Source organism: Lissotriton helveticus, chromosome 5_1 (genome assembly GCF_964261635.1).
Source record: "Lissotriton helveticus chromosome 5_1, aLisHel1.1, whole genome shotgun sequence".
NCBI lineage: Eukaryota > Metazoa > Chordata > Amphibia > Caudata > Salamandridae > Lissotriton > Lissotriton helveticus.
Window position 1 is genome coordinate 771,901,509 of NC_136065.1, and position 26,642 is coordinate 771,928,150.

At 42.7% G+C, this 26,642-nt stretch overlaps 1 protein-coding gene and 1 long non-coding RNA gene across 4 annotated transcripts in view; one reads left to right on the forward strand and one right to left on the reverse strand.

The window, feature by feature from the left end:
* The window catches only part of AIFM2 (AIF family member 2, ferroptosis suppressor), a 556,015-nt gene that overhangs the window by 323,626 nt on the left and 205,747 nt on the right, over positions 1 to 26,642 (reverse strand). The gene's annotated exons all lie outside the window — the stretch shown is intronic.
* On the forward strand, positions 10,050 to 10,451 carry LOC144754907 (uncharacterized). The gene is made up of 3 exons (XR_013594788.1): positions 10,050 to 10,152; positions 10,239 to 10,267; positions 10,378 to 10,451. It is a non-coding gene; the product is annotated as an uncharacterized LOC144754907 (long non-coding RNA).

Below are 26,642 nucleotides of genomic sequence, written 5' to 3' on the forward strand. Positions count from 1 at the left end.
TGATCCAACTTTTTGCACACTTCGGAATTCCTGCCCCACATAAGATGCCTCCGCTTTGCTCTCCCCCACCACTGGGTACACCATCTTGGTCCCCCTACATTTACTCCTATTCTGCAATACTGGCAACTCCGAAGTCACCTCACCTCTTATTGTTGACTCCTACCAACATACCACACCTTGTTCACCTTATCAATGCTTACCAACAGAACTAAGTACTGTTTTATGCCTCCCCCGTAGTGTACATATACTTATTACTATGTAACAGTTTTTCTTTTTCCATGCTTCAGAAAATAAAAAATATTTGAACACAAAAAAGTAGGTGTTTTTTTAGCTGAATTAAGTTTGATAGGATCCATTTCATATTGCTATTTACATTTTAATCTATATCATACAGTACTTGTAGATTTTAATTTATGCTGTTCTAATTGTGATTCTATTTTTACTAAAAACTTTTGCAAAAGTGGAATTCATTAATATATCATTGGAGTGTAGACACATTGCCAAAGCTTGTCTGCATGTACGTACTCCCCGAGTATTAAAACGTTTCTTGAGTATGATTTTTCTTTCAATTTTCAGTTCTGGGCAGAGACACAGCAGGTGAATAATGTTCTCCTCTCCTAATTTACATAGCCTACATAATGTATCTTCTTCTGACTTTAGCCACGGCGGGAGATGACATAAGCCCAGTAATATGCCAAAACAAGCTTTTGTGAAGAATTGTTTATATTTCAACGTCCATGGAGTTTCCAAGTGTGCTTGAACTTTAATTTTTGGAAAACCATTCATTATTGGTCACACAGGTTTTCTTTTTGCTAGTATGCCTTTATCCCTTACCAGCGATAGATTTGTTATTTTATTGATAGCTTTTTTAAATGATTCCAGAGTTATTGTAGTCCCTCAGATTGGGGTCACAGCGTATTCTTCTAATGCAGCATTTAAGTATTTCCAGGCCTGTGATTTCCTATTGACGTGTATTTCCTACCATAATAATTGAGACATTTGATTTTCATTGTCGCTTTTTAATCTATTCCTTACTTTAATAAATTGTCATTTTCTCGCATATAATTGGTTAGTTAGTCCAAACTCCAGCCTTATTTGCGCTGGGGATGCATGATTAGGCAACTGAAAGAGAGTTTTAAAAGTTTTTTGTGACCGCATTATTAATGGTCACAGCGTCTTTCCCACTTAGGGCCTCACTGCCATATGTTAAGGTAGGCATCAATTTTGCTGATATAACCTTTAAGAATGGGCGGTAACTCAGGTCACGTAATGATTTCTGCTAGATCCTAAATGCAGCTATCAAAGCATTTGCCTTCCTTTGAATATCTGTTTTTTGCGGGAGAAAATTTCCATTAGCATTGAATAAAACTCCGAAGTATTTGTATGATTCTACTTGTTCTAGTTGCACTTTCTCCAGAAACCATTTGGATTTATATTGTAATCTTGAATTTTTGCTAATCACCATAAATTTGGTCTTTGTTTTGTTTATCACCATTCCGTATTCTTTTGAATATAATGCTATTCGATCTATTAACCGTTGTAACCCCACTTTTGTTTGGCTTAGAAGGATGACATCATCTGCATATAGCAAATTGGAGATCTGTTTGTTGGCTAGTTTAGGCGGGTGTGCATTTACTTTGTTCAGTGCATTAGTAAGATCTGCTAAAAACAGATTAAAAAGTAAGGGGACCATATTATGGAAGGGATTGGGGGCAACGTCTACAAACGTCATTTGTTGCTCTTGGGGTTGGTTGTGGCCAAGCGGGACCTGGCCCGGGCATGGAAGTCGGTGAGGGCTCCCCCCCTGTCTGCTTGGAGGGCTGGGTTGGATTATTTTATGGGTCTGGAGAGGCCGATCTTTGAGGCGAGGGGCTGCCCACGCAAGCACTACAAAATTTGGAGGCGTTGGGCTGACTATCGTGGCCTGTTCTTGGACCCCCCGGCAGAGCAGGAGGAGGACACTTGATCGCAGTGACATTTCTGGCCCGAAGCGGCGAGGCCCTGGAGGCATTACACCTACTTTCTTTTTCAGTTGCGGCTATACACGTGTGGTAGGGGGGGTTGGGGGGGGTATCTGGAGTGGGGAGGGGGGGCAGAGTTGTGGGCTAGGGTGGGTTGCTGGGGAGTTCGTATACTGAGCATATTCTGAGCCTGTTTTATCATTTTGCTGCTTATGGAACTGCTATATTGATATTGTTGTGGTGATCTTCGGGTGTGGAGACGCCACATTCTTGGTGCTCATTTGCTCAATAAAATTGGTTGTGAAAAAAAAAAAAAAAGTAAGGGGACCAATACACACCTTTGCTTTAACCCTGCCGTGGGGAAAATTTCCTTTGTTAGCGTAGAGCCATCCCCCATCCGTACTCTAACCCAAGTGTCAGCATTTAGAAGTTGAATTCATTTTAAAAGTGACACTGGGATATCTTGTTCCTGCAACTTTCCCCACGGAAGGTGTCTGTGCACACAATCTAAGGCCGATCTAAAATCGACATAGCACAAATACAAGGGTTGTTTCATTGAGATAGTTTTATCCATTAGTACGGATAAGGCTAATATATTTGTTGTGGTTCCAAGTTCTTTAATAAATCCTGTTTGATTGGGCGGGAGTATCTGGTGTTCCTTTGCCCATTTTGATGAATTTGATAATACAACTCCTGCAAATAGTTTGGCATCTGTGTCTTGAAGAATTATTAATCTGTCATTTTCAGGGTGAGCCCAATTTCCTTTTTTATAAATTAGGAATAGTAGCAACCCTCTCCAAGATTCGGGTATTGTCAATATCCTGGCTATTTCTTTAAAAACTGCGGTTAGATATTCTGACTATAGATCCGGATCTTCCTTATAAAGTACAAACGGAATACCGTTGGGACCTGGTGCCCTGTCGTTTTGTTTTTATATTAATTTAGATAGTTGAGTTTTTGTTACATCAAATTCATGGTCCAGTTCCTGACTTCGTGTATCCATCATATTCCACTTGCCATCAAGATTCATTGTTTTCCGGACGGAGTTTAAGTGTGTTGCCTGAAAACGAACCCATTATTTTTCAGTTAATGCAGATGATACCACTGATTTATTAGGTCTTAATAGACCATTTATCTTTTTCCAGAATTCCCTAGAATTCGTTTGGTTACTAGCGTAGAAAATTTTAGCCCAAAGATCGTGCTTAGCATGGTTTCTTTCGTTCCAGATTAATTTCCTCAAATTTTGATTTATATTTTTTAATTTGATGGACAATTCCTTATTATATGGAAACTTAATTAACTGTCTCCTGAGATTGTTACGAGGCTTTCTTATATTCCTTTTTGTATAGGATAAATTAATATTATTATTCCCTTTCTCTTTTGATTTATGTTTTTCTTGGCTTTCTCTGGAGGCACACTTTATGTCAATCCTCTTGCTGAAGTATACTTGGTTCCAGCTGATTACTAGCTTTGGAGTTTGCCCTTGTGTTATTCTTCTTGCACATTTTGATACCAGCTTTCTATTGAGATTTGAATTGCTAATTCTCTAGATAGCTACTTTTTGCCTTCTGTAAATATCTTTACTTTCAACAAACCTTTATGGCTTTGACTTTGAATATTGTCTTGCGTAGGTTTATGTGATTTGGCTTGGACCCAGTCTAACGAAGACTCACAAAGTCTTACACCAACTGAGATAGTCCTAATCCTATGCATTGAACCTCCTGTTTATTTTAATTACAGTGTCAACATTATTCATTTCTTTAATTGGTGTTCCATTTTTTTTGATTCAGTGTTTCCTTACCTTGTGAAATTGCCCTTTCCTTGCCTTCACTCCACCATCAACCTCCAATTCGTCATTCGCTCTCCTTCACCTGACTTCACTCAATGCGATACTGCACTAATGATCTTCTCTCTCAATCCTGCTCTCTCTAAACCTCCTGACTTACACCTTCCTCCCTAGTAATCACTCTCTCCGCATACAACCATTACGCTCACCCTTGCCCACAAGTCCTACTCATGCAATTAACTCGCTCTCTTCACACTCTTCTCTTCTTCTGTCCCCTTGCTCAGTTTCTCCGTACTCACGTGTCCTTCCATTGCAAACTCCCATCCCTCACTGATATTGCTTTGTCATCCAGACTCACACTTGCCTCTTTTTCTCGCTCTCCCACTAACCACCACCTGACTTGTACCTTTTACACATACTAATGATTCTCACTTTACACTCATCCTCATGTCTTCTTTTCTTAAGAACACATGGTCTTCCCGCCCCTTCAAGCTCCCCAATATCACCCTCCCCTTGCTCTTTTGCATAAGGTAAACATGTACATTCTTTGCTTATGTGGTGCAGGAATATATATCATGAGTAGAAAGGTAAAATAAATGACAAAAATAAATATTTTTCAAAGTTAGTTAGAGGCTTCAAGATATGAAAGATTAACAACATGTAAACGCCTATTAAGGATGTGCTTTGGACGCTGGAGTACGATGACTGTCTGTCCATGTAGCAGTGCAGCTTCAGAGGTTCAAAATAAATGGAACTGGTTCAGGAAAGAGGACTACGGTTCAGTGGTTTTCGAGAAGGAGAGGATCCAGGTTAAGTGGTGTAGGGCAGTGCTCAGATACAGGATGGTAGATGAGGAAACATTTCAAGACTGCAGTTTAGATACATATTTGCAGGTGCTGAAAGGAAGGTAGAGATTAAATGATGTTGGGCACAGCTGAGCTCCAGTCATTTAGGAAAGACTGTGCTCTTCAACTGTACAGTACAGAGTGTATTGGTTTAAGGGTACATGAGCGAGGCCACTAATTAATGAATGTAGGACAGATGGAATGCATTATGAACTGCAGGAGATAGGTCAATGGTGTAATAGAAAGGGCACTGATTAGGATGTGCAAAGGTGAGAAGGCGCCATTCTATGAGTACACAGTTGAGGGTACAATACAGAGGTGCAGAAGAAAACAAATGTCTTCATGAGGGCAGTTGATGACATTGGTTATGGGGGTGCAAGACATGGTAGGAAGTACAAGAAGATAGCAAAAGTGAAAAGAAAATAAGAACATTTGAAGAAATTGATAGTAAGGACAGAATGAGTGTCGGTGCAAAAAGGAGGAAAAATTGTGATGGCTGGAGGGCAGAAAGTGAACCAGCTACAAGTACATTGAGATGAAGAGATAACAAAGGGGCATGAAAGATGGTGAGAAAGGGAGAAATAACAGAAAGAGCTGAAGTAAACCTTTGCAACAAGTGACACATTTGTCTTTTAAACCAAAAGCTTTTTAGGTTAGGCAATGTCTTAGGGAAAATGTGATGCAAAATGCACAATTTTGCCTTCTATTTTAAAAAAATCCTGAGGTAGAGAGGCGACCCTGCCAAACGCTCTTGATGAAACCAGGCTTATTTGCTTGACTTAATGCAATCCAGCTCTGGGCATAGTACTTGTAGGCAGCTGGCAAGGCCAATGTTGGAAGTGTACAGGCCAGTTGGGGAACTGGGTGGTGGTCTCCTTAAAAAACAATTTGGGCCACCTTCACTTATTTTTTTCACAAATTAAATACAGAAACAGCTTAATGTTGGAATTCTGTTACGCACTTCATATGAATGAGAGACCAAATATGAGTGGAAGGCAACACACCTTGTCGACTGTAGGTGGGATGACAAACAAAGTATCTTTGCTCAGGTCCGACTGCCTGTCAGAAACCACACACTCAGTTCTCTGGAAAAGTTACTCTTAGCTCTGGTTTTCTGAAGAAAAAAAATAATTATGGGCTTTGTATCATGAATGTTGGAATATTTGTGGCAGTGAGTGGAATATATAGAATTAACAAAACTGTATTTGGTAGCTAAATGCCTCATCTGGCACCAGTTGCCCTTTTTGCACACTGCTGAACAATCCTAAGCATCAAGTAACTCTTCAACATATATATTAATTGAGAAGGTTGACTCATAATACGTTGTTATAGCAGAAGAACCTCAGGGAAATTATGTAGTATTTTAGTATTTCTGGATAAGCAAATAGGCATGGAACTTTTTTTGTAATTTTCATTGCTATGAAGCACATTGACATTAATTTTTATGTCAAAGTAGGTAAGTCTATCTTTGCCCCAAAGCCTTAATTCAATGTTTACTACTGTTTTGAGACTGTAATTAGAAGACGAACTACAGCATGCATTAAAAAAACTGTCTTGTCTGTTTCCATTGTTTGTCATCTGTTCCACCGCTTTGTTTTGTTAATTTCTTTCATGTACCTACAATGAAATATGTGGTAAAAGTTGGAGAAAAGGATGGAAGATGCATACTAAATTGATAGTGAGGAGAACGTGTCTACAATCATAAATGGCTATGCTTCACTGCATAGTTGCAAGTTATATGCAAGAGGTGTTTTGTTACAGATCGCATAACCAAAACACCAACTCAGTTATTTCTAGGCATGGCTCATATTGTGAAGCTAAAAGACATCGTCTGGCCAAATGTCTGAGGAACAGTAGATTTTTTTCAGAATTCTCTGAAAGTGAAAAGAAAGGAAAATATTTAGACGTGAACAGAAACCTAGATTCTGCAAATAGAGACTCATGATGTTTTATTATCAACCTGAATGCTCCTGTCAAAAGTGATTTTATAGGTAGGCTGAGGCACTTTCAAAAGATCCAGTAATCATATGTACTTTTATAAGAAGCACCTTATTCTAATTAACATCCTAATTGGTATGACAGCTGTACGTGTGCACTTACTTTTTCAGACAAAACTTCTGCATGTTGGCAGATTTTTTTTATTTATCAAACAATGGCAAACTAAAATCGAAGTGTGCTTATCAAACAAGGTTGGATTTATGTACTGTGAGGACTTGGTGAGGACTACCTGAATGTCAAATATATATGTTTATATGTACAACCTTTATTTTAAGAGTATACTTTGTTTCACATTACTGTATCCACTGTGAAGCTATGTCTGACACTTGCAGACTGGCCCAAATCTTAAAAGTAACGTGCATGACAATTTGTAAACTAAGCACCCAGGGCCTGATTCACAAATTGCACTTTATAGTACGTTGTGGAGTACTACAAAATGTACTGAAAATTGCAATTCACAATCTACATCTGGAGGTTTATGCCTCTGCGTTACCTATACATATATGTGCGGCATGGTCCACCCAGATTGTTAAATGCCCTTACACTTAAGTATACGTTTTAGTGGTAAATGTGTGGGACTGGAGAGAGGGGGTAGGAAAACGGAAAGACTTACTTAAAAAGGTGTTTCATGGTCATGTGGAGCACATCGAATTGGAAAAATCACAGACAAAGTTACAAAAAGTATTACAAATCGATTTCAATGTATCCAGTATAAATTCATCATTGATTGTGCATACAAATCTCAATTTAGATACAAAGATTAAATGCGTTACAAGAAAGGTACAAAGAAAGATTAATGCCAACATGTAATAATCAATTATTAAAAGTCTAAAGAATTTGTGAAAGAAGAAAAATAATATAAAAGGAAGAAGAAAAGTTGGGGAGGGTACCCCAATCACAAATGTCACCCTAGATATGTATGATCAGAGAAACATGAATAGTGCTTAAAGAAAAAGAAAAGAAGGAGAGAAAGCTGTGGCGCCAAGTATGTCAAATAAATAAATAATTATATGCCACTGTTCCCTTATTTATGTTGGCAGTAGGATCAGGTGTTTCAGAGAAGGAATCCAAGAGCATATTAGGGCAAAATGGAACAGAGATGATAAATATTCTCTGCAATACAACACTGCACATGCCAACCTTTAGGATATTAGAATTAAATGTCATGCCCTTGAAATTGTCAATACCCCACCAAGAGGAAATAGAATGGCCATCCTCTGTAAACAAGAGGCGAAATCGCTCCTTAGACTGAGAACAGTAGATAGGGGCCTGAACATTGACAGGCAGTTGTGTCGTTTTCTGGACATAAATTAATGGTATGAGGTAGCCATAGGAAAAATAAAGCCTTTATTTTGAGTGAGTTGTCCATAATGTGTACAGATATTAGGGTTTGGCATTATTATAAATGAGAACATTTCAGTGATTATAAAACATTTGACGTTGGTTATGAATGTCACACCTATTGCACCATACCATCTTTATGTTTGAACCTATTCCATGATTCTTACAAATATGTTTGTTAGAAGTGCATGTTGTCATTAGCTGGTAGCTGGTAGACTACCTGGTAGACTACCTAGATGTTACCATTAAGTGCTCGGATGATCAATTATATACCACCCTATTTAGAAAGCCAACTGAGCGTAACACCCTGCTCGAATACCATAGCGCTCATCCAAGGGGTCTCAGGGACGGCCTCCCATACGGCCAATTACTTAGGATCAGCCATAACTGCAAGTTTAAAGAGGACTTCTTCCAGGAGGCCGAGACAAGGAATTATTTCTTGTTCCAAGACACCTATTACAGGCAGTGCAAGGGTACATCAAGGGGGACAATTTTTGCCCCCAACTTTCCATTCTGTTTGTGGATGATTTGGAATCCGACATCATTCTCAATACCACGAATCCACACTGTGACAAAATTCGCCTTTGGCGCAGGTACATCGACGATGTCCTTATGATCTGGGGTGGGGACCAGAATGCACTAAAGGAATTCTGCGAATGGCTAAATTTGAGCCAGCCAGACCTCAAATTTACATTTAATTATGACACACACCAGGTAAACTATCTAGATGTTAACTTTAATTGCTTGGATGATCAATTATACTGAGCGTAACAACCTGCTTGAATACCATAGCGCTCATCCAAGGGTTCTCAGGGACGGCCTCCCATACGGCCAACTTCTTAGGATCAGGCGTAACTGCAAGTTTAAAGAGGACTTTTTCCAGGAGGCCGAGATTCTATGTAGAAAACTTACATCAAGGGGCTACCCTAGGAAACTAGTGAGACGGGCCATGAAGAGAGCATGGTACGCCCATCGAGATCACCTACTCCAACCACAAGAAAAGAAATCATTGACTAGGATTACCTGTGTCACCACATTTAGCACAGTAAGCAATAAACTGACCAAACTAGTAAAAAAACACTGGTCAGTGTTAGACCCGTTGGAACTTAACACAGGAACACCACTGTTTTCATTTAAGAGGACGCAACATAAAAGATCACCTAGAGAGGGCGTCCACTCCTACTAGAAAGAACAACACTATTCAGGCATGTTTCAATCTAACGCCTATCCTTGGGCACTATAAATGTAATCACTGCATGGCATGCGACTCCACAACCAATACCAAAGTATTTGAATATGACAATTGTAAGCATGTGTTAAAGTCATTCACCAATTGCAATTCCAAAAATGTAATCTACTGCATTGAATGCCCCTGTAAATTACTCTACATTGGCCAGACAACCCAGCAGATAAAAACCCGGATCTCCCAACATAGAAGCAGAATCCATTGCAAGGTATCCATGGCACCACTTGTGGAACATTTTTTGGCACATGGACATTCAGAAAACGATTTAACGTGGCAGGTGATGACCGATAAGCTGTTGTCTAGCACAAGGGGAGGCAACCAACAAACCATACTTAATCGTCTGGAGTGCAAATGGATTTATAATTGCAAAACCATTGAGAAAGGACTCAACACTCTTGATGAGTGGAACACATGCATTTGACATTATGTATTGTAATTGGCTGTGTTATATCTGTAAACATCTGACTATGTATTTTGTATCCAATGTATGATTCATGGTATGCGAAGCTACAGCCCAAACAAACTCCCCGCTATTGAGCTTAAAATGCGCCCCTTTTGGTCCCCCCCTTTTTGCGTATCACCGGACCGTCTAAGTGGCTTCTAGTAACGCGCACGCGTGGCTCTCTGCACAGTACATATGCATATGACCGACAAATTCACCTCTATGTCCAAGACAGACCCTTTATCACTGATTATGCCGTATTGACTCTACAGACACTCTAGTTGCTGCATCTCCACAGAATAGCAAGCATGCGCAAGAGGGATACTGTCCCTCGAGCTCCATAGACGTATGCGAGCACTGCCTGGCACACATACAGCACATGCGCGAGAATAACTTCTCACAGCGTGTGCGTGCAATTACAGGAAGCAAATATAACGCTGCCTTCCGCCTCTCGGCTTCCTCTGACTAAGCAGCAGCTGATTGAATCAAGGGAGGAAAGAAAACTAATCACGGCCGCGGAATGCGACGATTAAGTAAGTGCACCCTGACTCCCCATGCCGGATAATGGTCATTTATTCAGCCTGTTTCAAATTCTAAATCTCCACCGTTTCCCTTCCAGATCCCGGCAGGAATCCGACAAGCACACTGGTAATTATACTGTGCCCTTGAATTATAATCACTCTCGCGGTTCACGCCCATGCAGTTTCCATTGAGTAAGCCATACAATGTGCCTAAACTCTGTTTTTTTTAAATCCCAGGTCGTTGCGCCCAATTGAACTGATCCCTTTGTAATAGTTTGAGCACCGCGCAACTATCACATCTGACTCACAAGTAAGCATTGTGTAGATTGTTTCCACTTCATACCTGTTTCTCGCCATGCAGACACTGATTGATTCCCTTGTCCTAGATCGCACAGAGTGAAAAATCCTTGAACTACATAAGCGGTGTGGATGAGACCTAACCGGATCTGATCACTCTTACTGTAAGACACCTTTTAGCTTCTCTTAAAGCTCAGATTAGCTAGCATCACTCAGGAGAGCAAAAAATGACGCTTTGCACTTTTCCCACATAATAGATCTCTCCCATGACTGAACCTTAACTTAAGCCAAGCTGCACCCCGACCTTCTGAGTTGAGCGTCTCCTATATTCTCCTTTCCAATAATTGGGTCTCTAAAGGAAGTAAGTTCAGCAGCATCTAGAACTCTATAGCGCGCTCCTTACCTCACAGTAACTAGCATCCAGAACGCACCCTGTGCGCCCCAACCACGACTGCCTGGTTACCTTTTAATTAAATATGTGAACAATGTGCATGCCGACAATGCCTATCATGCCACTGGGAGCACTAAGTCACTATGCTAAGAAAACATTGAATAGGGCAAAGTGCTAATTTAAACTTACCTTACTCCAGTTTCAGGCTGCTCACCCTGTCCCGATGATGATCTTGACTTACTAAAGATCGAAACGTTGTCCACCCCCCTCAAGGAACAATTCCCTCCATTGTATATATTTTTGTGGATTACCCCTTGTTGTTTATGTGATATTTCGTCTACCTTCACTTTTTCACTCAAGTTACGATATGCACTCCATCACTTATGTGAGCACCTGAACGTATATCTACATGTTGAAAATACGAAATGATTAAAATTTCACATGTTGCCTTACTCGTCTGCTCCCAGATTGATTTAATATCAAGTTTAAGTAATTGCTTTCGCGTTGTTGGACCTAATTAGGCCACCCTTGAACCATTGTTCTCCTTATATACATCACAACCCCAGGCACACTTTATGGGGTACCCTTGTTTCCTTAAACCCCACGTCATTAGCTGATATACATTAATAATGGGATGGACTTCCTTTACTGATTTATTAACATCTTGTGTAGAAAAACAACCTTTTCCTCTCACTTTTTCACCTCGCCTTCTTATTGTACTTCTCTATATGTAGTTAGTTGTATTGTTCCAATATGATGGGTTTGTTTTCCATTTCAAGGGTATTAGAGGAAGCAATCGGAGTATACTTAATTTATTTCTTGGACTCTGATTCTTTGACTGATACCGTGAAAAATGTTGAATATTCTTTGTTCTGTAAAACATTTCTGTTGTGTACTTAGATACTGGTGATAAATATTGTGTATCTTTAGTGTAACCAATTTTGAGTGGTTCCAATATGGAGGCTTTGTTCCCTCTTTTCTTCAAATGGGTCTGCAAGTGTGACCTATCCTCTTTCTTTGTTGATAAAAGTTGGTAAAAACCAGGCGATAGGAACATGTTGAACGTTACTGGTTGGCTAAAGACACGTCTAGTTGTTGATTCTGACATCCGTGGTAATTGTTGAGACCAAACTGTTTATTGGTAATACTCTTGGCTGCAGTTTGTGGTGTACGCGCACTGTGTAGCTTAGTTTTAAAACTTTATGGTGTATTTTCTATTTCTTCAGTGATAAAAGCATGGATGCTGTTTGTCATACTATCACGTTTTTGTGTTAGGGATTTACTTTATTTAACTACTATATTTGACTTGGCGCTTATCGTATCACTGCAATTTTTTTTAATGACTAGAAGACGTTTTGGTGCTTGTTACATTGTTTCATTTCTGCTTTTGGTGCCTAGTATTTTGCTACTTTTTTCTCTTTGAAACAACTGATATAGGTATCGGCGGTCCAATCATACGTGACTATTTATATGCTTGCTAGAATGTGGAATGTTGCATCGTTCTGCCTCGTATGTTCCTTTCAGATAATATCATCACATATGAAGCACTTTACAACATAAACATTGATATGTGCTAGGGGGCGAGGCTTAGCCAGCTGGAAAATAGCCGCACCTTGAAAATCCTGTAGGTATCCAGCACATCGCCGCTTCAAAATTGCAGCATCGCCACCCACCAGCTCTTGTGGAGTGCCCTGAGCAGTTTTTCACCTACCTGGACTGCTGTTTGTCCGGGAATCGTTCCAGCTGCATGTCCCAGGCCCCGTTCTGGTGGTGCTCGCGGCCTCCCCGGCCCTTCTGCTGCTGACTGCGAGGCCCTGACTGTCCCCTGCTCCACAACTGACGCAGCATCTCAACTCCACTGACGCTGAGGCCGGTAAGTGCTGCTTGCTCTTGCGAGAGTGCTTCGCGGCAGGGCTGGGGGCCCGCTCGCTGTAGCGCCTGGCCCAGCCTCTGCTCTCCCGGGCGCCTGATCTCCTCTATTGGCACCCGCGGCTCAGGCCTCCCCCATTGGCCCGGCGAGGCGAGCAGCGCGCCTTCCTTGACTCCCTCAGTCTTATTTGCTGCGGGCTCCAGTTCTCTGCCTACGGTGTCCGCTGCTGTTGAACCGGCCCTGCGGGCTTTCGATCCTTCCCGCGGAGGAGTCCTCGCCCTACCGGGTGTGCAGTTTTCCTGGGGACGACCGGGTGACACCCACCTTAAGGCCCTCCAGTTGACCTCTGGTGGCCGTGGGCGGCGGACGGTACTACCCGCGGATACATCCTGGCTGCATCTGTTACGGGCCCCCTAGCCCAACCTCTTCTACTCCCTTGGGCCTGGCCACCTGCTCCTCTGTGGTCATGTCCTGCTGTACGGGCGCTGTGTCCCCCTGACCTCTCCCTGGCCGCCTTTACAATTGGGTTGGTCTTCAGCTTCTTTTGCACTTCTGCTGCCCGGGGGTCATTCACAGTGGTCCACACCTCCCGCGCAGGACACTGCTCCTCTTCCATCCGTCGTGCCGCGTCGGCCGTCCTCCTGCGGGGGCCATCTGACGCCGTTCGCTCTCCAACTGGAACCCCAGTGACAACTTCCAGCTCACCAGTGTATTGTGCCGAAGTTGCCTGCCGGGCCCCACCTGGTGCCTTTCTTTCGCTGCCTTAAGAGCGTTGAGTTTACCATTGTGCGGGCAACCTCTCCTCTGCTATCCGGCTGCCACACTCTCCTCTGACCCTTGGCCATGGGACGAACTGACCACAAGCAGCCCAAAATTACCTTCGACCAGCGCCGCCAGACGCGGCAGGAAAGTGCCGGCGCTGATGGAGGTGACCCGCTGGCTCCATCTGACATGGCGCAATCTCATGAAGATGACTTGAAGGCAATACTGCTGGATGCCAAATCCACAGTCACCACCATAGCGACGCAGCTGGATCAACTATCGGCATGCCTGGACACAGTAAAGGCCCGGGTTGACTCCCACGATGCCAGACTCCTTCACGTTGAGGCCAGCGTTTCTGATGCGGAGGACGCGGCTACCCAAGACCGCCAAAAACTACTTCAGTCTAGCAGCTGGCAGTGATCTGCAACAAAAACGAGGATTTGGAAGCGCGCTCACGCAAAAGCAACCTTCGTATAACTGGAGTTCCTGAATCCACTAACATCCCTCGCATGGAAGATTATGGCTGGCTCGGGAGCCCTTAGGTGACGTCCTTTCACCGTTTTTTATTGTTGAGCGCGCTCACATTCCCTTGGCCCCCCTCCTAGCCCCTGGCCTCCCGGCTCGACCCATGATAGCCAAAATACTGAACTGCAGGGACTGCAACGCCATCCTCTGGGCGGCCAGGGAAAAGGGGGACATTCGCCATCCGGGCAACAACCTCTCATTTTATCCCAACGATACCGTTGCAGTTCAGGCAGCATGCCTTGAATTTGTGCCAGCCAAACGGCTCCTACAGAAGCATGGGATTCCCTACTCGCTAACGTACCCGGCCAGACTGCGGATCAAACAAGGCACAAAGACTATCACCTTCCCGGATCCAGGAGAGGAGCTGGTGTTTGCTAAAAACTCGATAAGTCCCATCACCCTTCGCCTTCTAACTTCAAAGTTGCTGGTGCTGACAACCTCAGTGACAATGACTGACTCATACATGGACTCTATTCTTGGTATCCTTTGAAGTGTTTTTTCGTTTAGTTTTTTTTATCCTCCTTTACATGACTAACACTGACACTCCATGGGGCCGCTGCTTGGGCTCTTATGCAGCCCCCCAGGTTTTTACGGCTGCTGTGGGCTTTGCTTTTATTGTCAATTATGTAATCTGGTCCCACAGTATTGGTGGTCTCTGTTATCTTTCTGTGTTGGGCATCTGCCTGTACTATTGGCTTGGCCACCCTGTCTTCCCGACAGGGGTGTACGCTGGGCGACACCAGGCCCCACGGGATGATTCCCACTTTGGTCATTGATTTTCCCCTTCCCAGTTGTGGTTCCCTTGGGTGGGTAAGGGCGGTATCTCAACCTGAATGGGGGGTTGGTGTGGGTTGGGTCATTCGGAACTGTTGCCTCCCATTGAGGCGTGTTTTTTGTTTTTGTTCACATGTTCTTATTTTCTACATCTCCTCAGTATGCACCACATCACCACTATGCTTGATCACCTCACTGTGTTTGTACTCAACCCCTTACTCTCCCTCAGGTTGGTATTCGCTGGTTCTCGACCACTTACTTCCCACTTGTTCCGCTTTTTTGTGATTCCCCCCATGGTTAGGTCGCCCCTAATTGAAGGTACCTGTTGGCTCCATTGCATTCATCCGGCGACTGCCCCGTCCCTTTTGCCTCCTGGTACGCTAGCTTCAGCATGCACACCAGCTTTCTGCCACATTCTGGCATTATTGCCCTGTGCCCCATTTTTCCCATGGTCTAACATAGGATGACCGACATGTTGGACTTGGAATTGGAATGTCCGCAGTCTTAATGACCACCGTAAGGCTAGGCTCATCCACTCCCACTTACTCCAGTATAAAGTTGACATATGCCTTTTACAAGAAACCCACCTGTTACCTGCGACCGCTACTAGACTTCAGTTGCGGTATTGGGGTGAACTGCACTCTTCTTTCTATTCCTCCTATTCTCAGGGTGTATCCATTTTGATTAGGAGGGGTCTCCCCTGGCATACCATTCAGGTACTTACTGACCCAGCTGCCCGGTACGTCATTTTGCATGGATCCCTACTGTGTCAGCCTATGACGATTGCGGCGGTGTACAGCCCTAAGTTGAATGACCCAGATTTCTTCACTCACATTTGGTACCTGGTCTCATCCTTGGAGGAGAGGAGGGGGTGGGGGGGGAGGGATTTTAACATTACACTTTCTGCAGCCCTGGATCGCTCTGGCTCCTACTCTTCCCACCCTCGCTCCACTGCCCTCTTTCAGTCCATACTCACTGACAACTCGCTCTATGATGCATGGCGTCACATGTGGCCTGAGGCCTGCGAGGGTACTTGTGTCACCGGTGCTGGCGGCTGCTGGTCACGTATTGATCTTTGGATTACCTCCCCGGATGTCCTCACTTGGCTAACCTCTGCCACCAATATGGCACTCAATTTTTCTGATCATGCTCCAGTACAGCTTCGCCTTCGTCTTCCTAATTTTCGACTTTATATAATCCTCCCCCTCTCCCCAGAAGCTGGTGACCAAACTATATACACTTACCCTGTCGACCGCCTCCATCTCCAGTGATCGAGCTCATAGGGCTTGGGGCGAGGATCTCGGTGTAGACATTTCTCAAGCCGATTGGTTCTACTGTTGCATTCAGACCAAAATACTGTCTCCCAACTATCGTCTGGATTGGCTGTGCCCTAAGGTGTTGGATTTCTGGCGGGCATATTGTCTCTGAGATTACCTCCGCGCCGGTTTGTCCCGACCCGCCGTTATGCCTGCTGGGCTTTGTTAAATTTTGACCGGATGCCTCTCGCCGATTGGTTGCGATGCTGCTCATTCTTACACGGCGTAGGGTGGCCAAGTGCTGGGGGTGCAGGCCTTCTCCTCAGTTTGCCCAGTGGCTCGAAGAGGCCTCTAGATGTCAGACATTATTATCGGAGTTCTAGGACCTAATGCCTGCTAGGTCTCACCCGCTCGACATTTGTGGCCCCCTAGTGACTTATCTTCACACCCGACCACACCAGAGTCAGACTAGCTCCCCCGCGCTCCCCGCCGGCAACTCACCCGCGGCGGCCGCCGGTGCTTTTCAGTAGCCACTTTCCTCCCTGTCCCCATCTCTCTCCTGTCGGACCTGCTCCCTTCTCTAAGGTGCTGACCTCATATTCTGCAGCTATGTACTGCGTTAAGGTGCTATTGTCGTATTCGATTGATGTTGCTCTATTTTTGCTGGACTCCGTAAATGTGTAATTATGTCCGAAGCTCTGATTTGATACACATTGGTATTTTGATGATGTTGATTCTGCCAATAAAGGTTATGAAATGTAAAAAAATATATATTAACATTGATAGGGTGAGTTCAAGGCCCTCTCAACATGCCATCGCATTCTGAGTGGCAAAGCTCCTGTACCACTTCAGAGTCTGGTAACCCAATATGAGCCCACTCGCAACCTACGGTCCTCTCAGACTGGGCTACTAAGAGTACCCAGAGTAAGGAATGCATGAATGGGAGGGAGATCTTTCAGACATCTAGCCCCCAGATGCTGGAATGTCTTACCACCAGAACTGCGTCTTGAACCATCGGAAATCGTATTCAGGAAAAAGCTTAAAACTCACCTTTTTAGCAGGTAGCCTTAGAGGGAGGGGAAGACAGCAACCACTCACTTATCATAGCGCGGGGACACGCCAGTGGCGTCACCAGGCGCTCTACAAATGCCCTATAATAATAATAATAATAATAATAGGTGCTGATATACTGACAAGGTTCAGTGTTCCTTGTCCTATCAAGCAATTTAATTGATCTTTTATTTTATATACCTCTGTGCAGGCATCATTATTTACTATTGAGATAACCTGGTTGGCTGTGCAGAATTCCGAAGTGGTTATGAGTTATTTGATAGTATCACAGGGAATAAGGGACCATTACATACAGAATTTGTAAGTCCTCAATCGTTGACAACTATACTCGATACTTGGTCCGGGTGGTGTGCCTGAACATTATGATTTCAACTAAAAGTACATCTTTTTTACAGATTAGTGTGTCTACTGCACGTTGGTTGCTCTACTTACAGCCTTAAAATTGTTTCCATACTGTGTACTATAAAAAAAAAGTGGCTTACTATTAGTTGTTTTGATTTTTTTTCATATTTTATTCAGTAGGGATTCTTTTTTCACATCAAAGGTACATTTTCCATTACTAATTTTTATTTTGGAACATTGGTACATTCATTTAATTATTAGATTATGAGTTGGTCTTCGACTCAGCTTTCTTTTTCTTTAACACTTTGCACCGTTTTTTCTCTGATCATACAGATCTAAGGTAAAATTGGTGATGGGGTGCAATCCCCATCTTTTCTTTTTCCTTTTCCTTTTATTTCCTTCTCTCACATTTTGAATTTTTATAATTAACTATTACGTGTCGGCATTAATCTTTTGTGTTTCTACAGCCCTGAGGAAGTCTAGTAGACGAAACACATGTTGGCTGTGGCCTTTGATTGGACATATCATAGGAAGATTAATCTCTTTTCTACTTGTCTTCCATCTTTTGTCTAATCTACATATACATTACATGCATTGTAAAATTGTAGAAGCTCTGTCTATCGCTGCTATATTGGGTTGCATCTAATAGATCGGCCTAATGGTCTAATGCTTTTTTTAAAAACTGTACTCGTAATAGCATCTTCAATCATTGTATTTTAAAATTGAGCTTTCTATGTACAATCAATAATTCATTTATACTACACACATTGTAATACATTTATAATACTTTTTGGAACGTTTTGTGAGATTGATCTAATTGGGAGAGCTCCAGTTGAGCATAAAACATATTTGATAATTACTGTCTGCAATTCTCATTTTCTACACTTTTTTGCAGCAGTGTGTGTCGACTGTCACCTCTAAGATTGATTCTACGATCTTTACATTGACCACAGATTGTTAGTGGGATTGTGTGGGTTGATTTTTCCCCTGCTGAAATTTGTAATAGTTACCTCAAAAGGGAGTTGGGATTATGGAGGAGTAAAAAGGGTTTAGGGAGGGTCAGAAAGGCATTTAGGGAGGGGAGGGTCGATTTAGGGAGGGGCGACACTCACAGACACAAGAGTAGGCCAATTGCATTATTCTGAGGTTGGAGACATGTCATTTATACTTTTGTAGTAAGTTTACACTTGGAGTTCGCAAATACCAAAATGAGTAAATTTACACCAAAGAGTAAACTTGGTCTGAAGTTTAAGCAACCTTTGAGATCAGGCCCATGTACTTTAAACACATCACATGTGGCTAGGCCTAGACAGTTGGTTGTAGTTATACAAAAGGAAAAAAGATAGATGTCCAAAATAGATAAAAGGGGGAACACAACAAAAAGATGGATTCTTTCACACCAAGGTTTCTTTTGTTTGAACACTAATAACTGTACAAATATAGGTGAGGCCCACAAAAACTGATAGCTTCGGACGGACTCTCATTAAAGTGGTCTAAGGTTGATGCAGATTTGCTAACTAAAAATGTTTTAGTGAAATGCAGGTCTGAGATAGAAACCTGTCTAAGCGAGGATGCCCTGGATGCAACAATAGTGAACTGCCCTGTAGATATTACCAGGGTGGCTAGAAATGTATTGACAGTACAATTCAGTAATAAACCGAAACAATATTAAAAATTATTATTAATAATTATTAAAAAAGGCACTGCACACTAAGCCAAGATCATTACCCAACATCCGCCAAGTTAGGCTAGACTGCAGAAGGGCATTAAAAGAAAGAAAACAAAACCCTTTCTAACGAAGCTTGGGACTCCTTACATAACGCCGCTGAGCAGAAAGATAGTACTGCTTTCTGGAAGGTCTTGAGAACCTCCTTTCTAGCCCCAAGCAAAGGACCCTCAGTGGAGATAGCTATCATAGAAGAAGCTTGAATTACCCACTTCTCCAAAATATATAATGAACAAGGGAATTTAGGGAGCCATCCGGAACATTGTAATATAAATACCTAGGAACATATTAATCTAGAAATTACCCTGGAGGAGGTGACTAGGGCTCTGGCACATAGTGCGGGTGGTAAAGCACCCGGGCCCGATGGGGCACCAGTTGACCTGTATAAACACAATGTTACCCTGTGGGGGCCCATACTGACACAGGTTTTTAATGGCAGTATAAGGTCTACCCTCCCTGTGACATGGGCACAATCAATAATAATTCCAATTTTTAAAAAGGGCAATCGTGAAGATCCAGGATGCTATAGAACTATTTCGCTCCTAGATTCAATGGTTAAGGTGATAAGGAGGGTCATGCTAGAACGTTTAGCAGACTGGACCGAGGAAAATAAGATTTTATCCGACCTGCAGTATGGGTTCCGCAACGGCCTTGGCACCATTGAGCAATCCTTAAACCTCACAATATTGATAGGCAAGTACACTAGAGCGAAGAAGGGCAGCCTCCATCTGGCCTTTGTTGATCTCACCGCAGCCTTTGATTCAGTCAAGCACAATAGGCTGTGGGAGATCCTTGGAGGGGTGGGGGTTGATTTACAAATCATCACGCTCCTACGCCCATTGTATAGTGACACGTCAGCAAGCGTCCGTTTTGGCCAACAGGGAGAATGCACTGAAGCCTTCCCAATTAGGAGAAGGGTCAGACAAGGTTGTGTGCTGGTCCCCTTCCTTTTTAACCTTTATATAAACGGACTGGAAGATGCACTGCTTCTTCAGGGCAAAGACTTTCCCCAAGCTGGTGGCAGATTCCTTCCCGCACTTCTCTATGCGGATGATGCCATAACGATGGCACGCACTCAAAACGGCCTCCAGAGAGCCCTGGATATTTTTAGTACATTCATGAGCGATCTTGGTCTTGAAACTAATATAACCAAGGCGTATGTTATGAGGTGTAACCAAGGGACGCAGAAGACCTGTGAAATGTTTGACGGGAAAAAGTTAGCATCAACAAAAAAAAATCTTACCTAGGTGTATTTTTTAACTACCATGATTCCTGGGCCCCCGCCATATCCGCCAAAAAATCAGCCTTTCCTAGATCTACTGCTGCACCAATAAACTAAGCTAGTAAGTTAGGTAGGAAACCGCCCACAGAATTGCTGCATATATATATAAAGCAAAGTGCGTTACCATGGCAACCTATGGAGACGGGGTGTGGGGATTTGTGGACATTATTCCCCTACAAACAATCGAAAATATGGTCATAAGGTACATCCTCTCTGCTCCTCCTAGTACATCTACTTTTATTTGCCACAAGGAGTTAGCTCTCCACCATATAGCAGACCTGGTAAAATTAGAGCCTATTCTTCTGTGGCATAGAGTCTGGTGTAAGGACCAGACAGGGCTGAACAGAGAGATTTTAAAAGATAACCTAAGACTAGAGGGGGCCCTTAGAATCCCTTGGATCAAATTTGAACGTGACTTTATGAACAAACTGGGCCACCCTGATTATTTTTTTAACCCCATCTTCATTGATGGAGATCCCTAGAAAGACTTTAAAGAATGAGGGCATCAAGTTCCTAGAAGCTAAAAGATTGCACGGAGAATCTGTAGCAAAAATAGGTGTGAGATGCCATCAATTGTTACATACTATCATAGGGATGGAGCCCTACTTGTCTTTTGTACCAGGAACTTTTGAAAGATTTCTTCTCACTAGGTTAAGATTAGGTATCATCCATATGATGATGACATTCCCAAGAATTAATAATTGGTCTCGTATTCTAATACTGTGCCCTTGCGACAACATCTCTGCCCAATCCACCTTGCATCTAGTCTTGTGAATTTTATCATGAGCAAAGGAAAGCTTGGATTATTCCTCTTTTAAGAAAACTTGGGAGGCAAGATGGCGGCGGCTCGCTAGGTCGCTGTGAGGCTGCTCCCAAGCCAGCCCAGTGATGAAACAGCATAGTGAGAAAAGAATGTAAAAAATATCCCGGTCTGGAAAAAATGTAGTTACTGGATTTGAAGCACTTACCCTCGGTAATGTCGGAGATCAACGGAGCCGGTTTCAGTGAACAGCGTAATCCGACTTTGTTGCAGCAGCGTATGCTGTTCTACACTTCATTAATTGGTGTCACTGTCCTGCGGCTCTTCACTCGCCTGCAGACCAGTGGAGGAGCTGGGTTGATCGGACGGAACGGAACTCCGGAGTTTCCAGCTCCACAACTGCATACAGTCTCAACTTTGGCGATTACCAGCGATAGAATGGCGCCAAAAAACGCTGCTGCTGTGGCCGCCGCCGCAGCAAAGACAAGAGCAGCAAAGCAGGCTATGCTCAGAGAAAGGGAGCTGGCTGCTAAACGAGGCGGTTCACGTTTGGAGAGTGGTGGCAACAGCGGAGATGTTGCTGATCTTGAGACAGGGGCAGAAGCAGGAAAAGCAAAAGCCCCGAGACGACAGCAAAGTGCTTCTGTGATGGATCTGCTCCGGAAAGCTCCTGGGTCAACCTCCGCTCCGGCTATGATTTCAGCTCCTGTTTCTCAGCCCTCTGCAATCTTGCTGGTAACTGACACTGCTCTGAATGCTCTGAATGCTAAACCTATGCCTATAGCGACATCTAGTGGGCAAAAGAAAAATGATATAACTAAAGAAAAAGAGAAAAATGTGAATATCAATAGTAACAGCTTATTAACTTCAGGAGGGGATTCTCCAGTAAAAAACGTGGAAATTACAGATATAGCGGCAGGTATATCAGACCCTAAAGGTGGGGCGAATACGGACGCAGATGCAGATGCAGATGCAGAATTACAAGGTATGGAGCACCTCTCCTTATCCGAAACTCCTCCTGTTTCTTCTTCTTCTATTCCGATAAACTCTCTGATAGTACAATCCTGTACAGCAGGCATGATAGAATCAGTATCATCAACAGAAAAAGCGCTAGAAAGTACACCAACAGTTTGCGAAGTCGCTAATTCTGTAATTGTACAGGAAATATTGCAAAATCAGTCACCAGACATCGCTCCTGAGAATAATTTTGTGGCATCTGATCTTAGAGATATCACAAAAAATCTGGGGGGCTTGTTGGAGGCCACTGAAGGTAACGAGATGAGTCACAGAGAGGCGATAACTCCTGATCCTACTGATACTGATAGGGACCCATCAGACTTTTACTCACTATCAGAGGGGATAGAGGATGCAAGATGGTCAGAGGATTCCGAGCTAGAGATTGAAACAGACACAGGCTCTGCGACAGAGAGTGACCAAGAGGAAAAGACGACAGAATCCAGGGAAAATAGAAGAACTATCATACGAAAGAAGAGAGCCCAGGGGCTTACATGGGACTATTCAACGTCGATCGCCCTGGGGGGTCAAGAACATATCAATGTATCCCGGACAGCTCAAAGGAGCTCTACCCAACAACCAGAAGCCACACTCTCCACGGTAATGGATACAGTCCTTCAGGCCATTGCATCACATCGAGAAGAAACATCAAAAGATGGGCGCAAAGCACAATCAGCGCTGCATAAGGTTCAGGGTGTAGTGCGCAAACTGTCAAGATCAGTAAATGCCTTCAACACTAGAATGACGGAGATGGAAGAGCGAATAGTCCTTAATGAGGCAGAGGCTACAGTCACACAAGAGAAAGTTGAATCTCATGAGGCAGAATTAAGTGATGTCAGATGGAAGCTCGAGGACATGGAAAATCGTTTACGTCGTAACAACCTCCGCGTACTTGGGATACCAGAAAATATCGAAGGTTCCGATATCCGAGCTTTCATCATTCAGCTCTTTAAAGACACTCTTCCAGAACTCTCTTCATGGGACTGGGAGCTCGAAGTACAACGAGTGCATAGAACCCCATTTACCCTGAAACCCACTAGCAAGCAGGGGAATTATCCACGGGCTGTCCTTGTATTTTTGGGAAATTTCCTCCTCCGACAGGCTATTTCGGAAAAAGCCAGGCCAGAAGCTCGTAGGACCAGAGACACCATCTCTTATTTTGTAAGACCTGATTTCTGCCACACGACAGTGGAAAGGAGGTGGCGTCTGCGACAGCTCATCAAACCCTTTATGGAGAAAAGAGCACAAGTCTACTTAAATAACCCAGCTAAACTGAAAGTTATATACAATGGCCAGACTAAATACTTTACCTCTGAAATCAAAGCTAAAGAATTCCTAGATAGCCTCTCTTAAAGACATGCTGGCGAAAATACGAGAATAAGTGATTCTCTCAGTAGATACTAAGGGGGGAAAAAGAGGAAATAGAGAAGTCTGATATTCGTTGGTGGCTAATCCAGTGGAATATAGAAACTATATGAAACTATATGGGTCTATTCTGAAACTATATATATATAATGTCTCTTATTCTCGTCCTTCTTTTCATTAGTATCTCTTTTTCCTCTCTTTCTTTTCTTTTTTTTTTTCTCTTGTCTTAAATGACTTTATTTTGAATTCGAACCTGGCTTGGGAGTGTCTCTCCAACACCAAAGACTCTGATAGAGTCTAACTGCCTCACATCGTGGAGGGAGGGGGGGTGGGTTGCAGGGGGTTGGAGGGAGTGGGAGGGGGAGGGGGAGGGTAAAAGGGAGGGGGAAAAAAACGAAAAAAAGAGTGTGATCTGTAGAGCGATTTGTAGTACCAAAAATTGTGATGAATATTTTGTGTTTGTGAGTAACCGAAGTAATGTATGCTATATCATGACTAACCTAAATTGGGAGAGAAATTGCAATTTATGGTATTGGTCTAAAATGAACTATAGAGATGCCACAGGTTTAATTGGTTTATATATTAAATGGGGAGAGTAAAACTGAGATGCTGGAACATAGCAGGTCTTAATGATGGGAGGAAAAGGGCCCAACTTTTTCAATTACTGCGCCAAGATCCTGTGGACATCCTCTGTATTCAGGAAACTCACATAGCTGGCTGCGATAAAAATCTGTTAAAAATTCCCGGGTTTAATTTGCTTGCAGCAACAACACAGACAGCTAAAACACGAGGGGTCGCAATCTTGGCTAGACCAGGATTAGGGAACCCTAGACGCCAACTAGTTGACAAACAAGGCAGGTGGGTTGTGGTTCAAATGGAGTCAGATATAACCATTTGCTCACTTTATGGTTCAAACCTGGACGATCCACAGATTTTCACCGAGCTAGAACTAGAACTGGCCTCTTGGGCCGGCCCACTAATTCTGTGTGGAGACTTCAATATAAATATTGAAAAATTAGTAAATAATCGACTCCCACAGAATTATAGTGGCCGTAAACCCAAAGTTTATAAAGCAGTCTCTCAACTGATGGACAGTCACGATTTAATGGATGTCTGGGATATGCTGAAGCATAACGCGAATGGCTATACGTATTACTCATATCCCCATAACAAATATGCCCGGCTAGATTATATCATGACATCACTACACAAGACAGCTTTAATAAATATAACCAAATCCCCCAAAACCATCTCTGATCACAATGCATTAACACTAACCTTTGAACTGGACAATTTTAATAGACCCAACACTCAATGGTCATTTGACCGAAAGCTCCTTACCAATCCAGACTATATTAATCATATTATATTATTTGCTCAATCCTTCTTTGATAATAATCAATACAGTGCACCCAGATTTAGTGTATGGGACTGTTTTAAGGCAGCAATTAGGGGAGAGACGATTGCATATGTGGCAAATTATAAGAAAACTCAGGATCGTACTAATAAACAACTAAATACTGAATTAATCAATCTGGAAACAGAACATGCCAAACAGATTCAGCAAGGAAAATCAACCTCCGATATACTACAAAAATTACTGATTACAAAAACAGAAATCAATAGTTCATTAACTCAAAAAGCGGCAGAAATTTATCAAGCGAATAGAGCTAGAATCTACGAAGCAGGAGAAAAAGTAGGGAAACAATTAGCTCTTAAAACCAGACAGAAACAAACCTATAATAGAATAAAAAATATTGAATATGAGGGTCAACAATATACTACCTCTCAAGACATCGCAGAAGTGTTTAGGAAATATTATCAAAAATTATACCAAAAAGAGAATGAACATATATCTACAAGAGATATGAACATCTTTCTTAGAGAGTGGGTACCGGAATCAGAAATACCTAGAATACTTGACAGTGTTGATAGAGAAGAACTGGAGAAAGAGATCACAATGGAGGAAGTAGAAAACGCATTAGCAGACTTAGCTAACGGGAAGGCGGCTGGGCCCGACAAGATCCCATTAGAGCTGTATAAACTGTTGGGCAAACAGATACTACCTTACCTACTAGATCTGTTTCTAGGGGTACAATATCACTCAGATACACCGGATTCATGGAAGCACACAAACATAGCAATATTTCCGAAAAAAGGTAAACCCTCTCATCTCCCCTCCTCATATAGACCAATTTCACTCATAAACTCAGACTCAAAGCTTTACTCAAAGATACTCGCAAATCGTCTAAGGGGAGTGATCAAACATCTCGTATCCCCGTGGCAACATGGCTTTATTCCAGGGAGGGGAACAACTGATCATACTCGAAGAGTCATTGCCTTATTTGACATCATGGGCGCCACGGGGGGAGAGATGTCAATGGTCCTATTAGATGCTGAAAAAGCGTTTGACCGTGTGTCTTGGCGGTTTTTATGGGAAATTTTGAAATTTAACAACTTTGGTCCTGGCTTTATTAAAGCCTTGAAAGCCTTATATATTAATCCTAAGGCTAAATTATCAATTGAGGGTTTTGAGTCAGAGTATGTCGAGGTACAAAGAGGTACTAGGCAGGGTTGCCCGTGCTCCCCGATATTATTTGCCTTAGTAATCAATCCCTTAATCTTAAAGCTTCTTAATTCTCCCCAAATCCAACCAGTAAATGTGGGTCCATACTCTACTAAAATATTGGCTTATGCCGACGATATTGCTGTCCTTACAACCAAACCAGCAGATGCAATAGCTGAAATAGAACAATTAACTCAAAATTTTGGACTTCATTCTGGTTATTCACTCAATAGAGATAAAACCATGGTAATATGTACAAATAATATCACATATGACAGTCCCTATAAAGTGAAAAACGCAATATATCTTGGGGTGAATATCTCTCCGGAAATAAAAGTAATTAATCAGCTCAACTACGATCCATTGCTTAATTCAATAAAAACAGACTTAAAGAGGGTAGACAATCTACACCTCACAATAATAGGTAGGGCTAACTATATTAAAATGAGTATATTTCCTCGTATACTCTATCTATTCCGAGCTATCCCATTGATGGCCGAT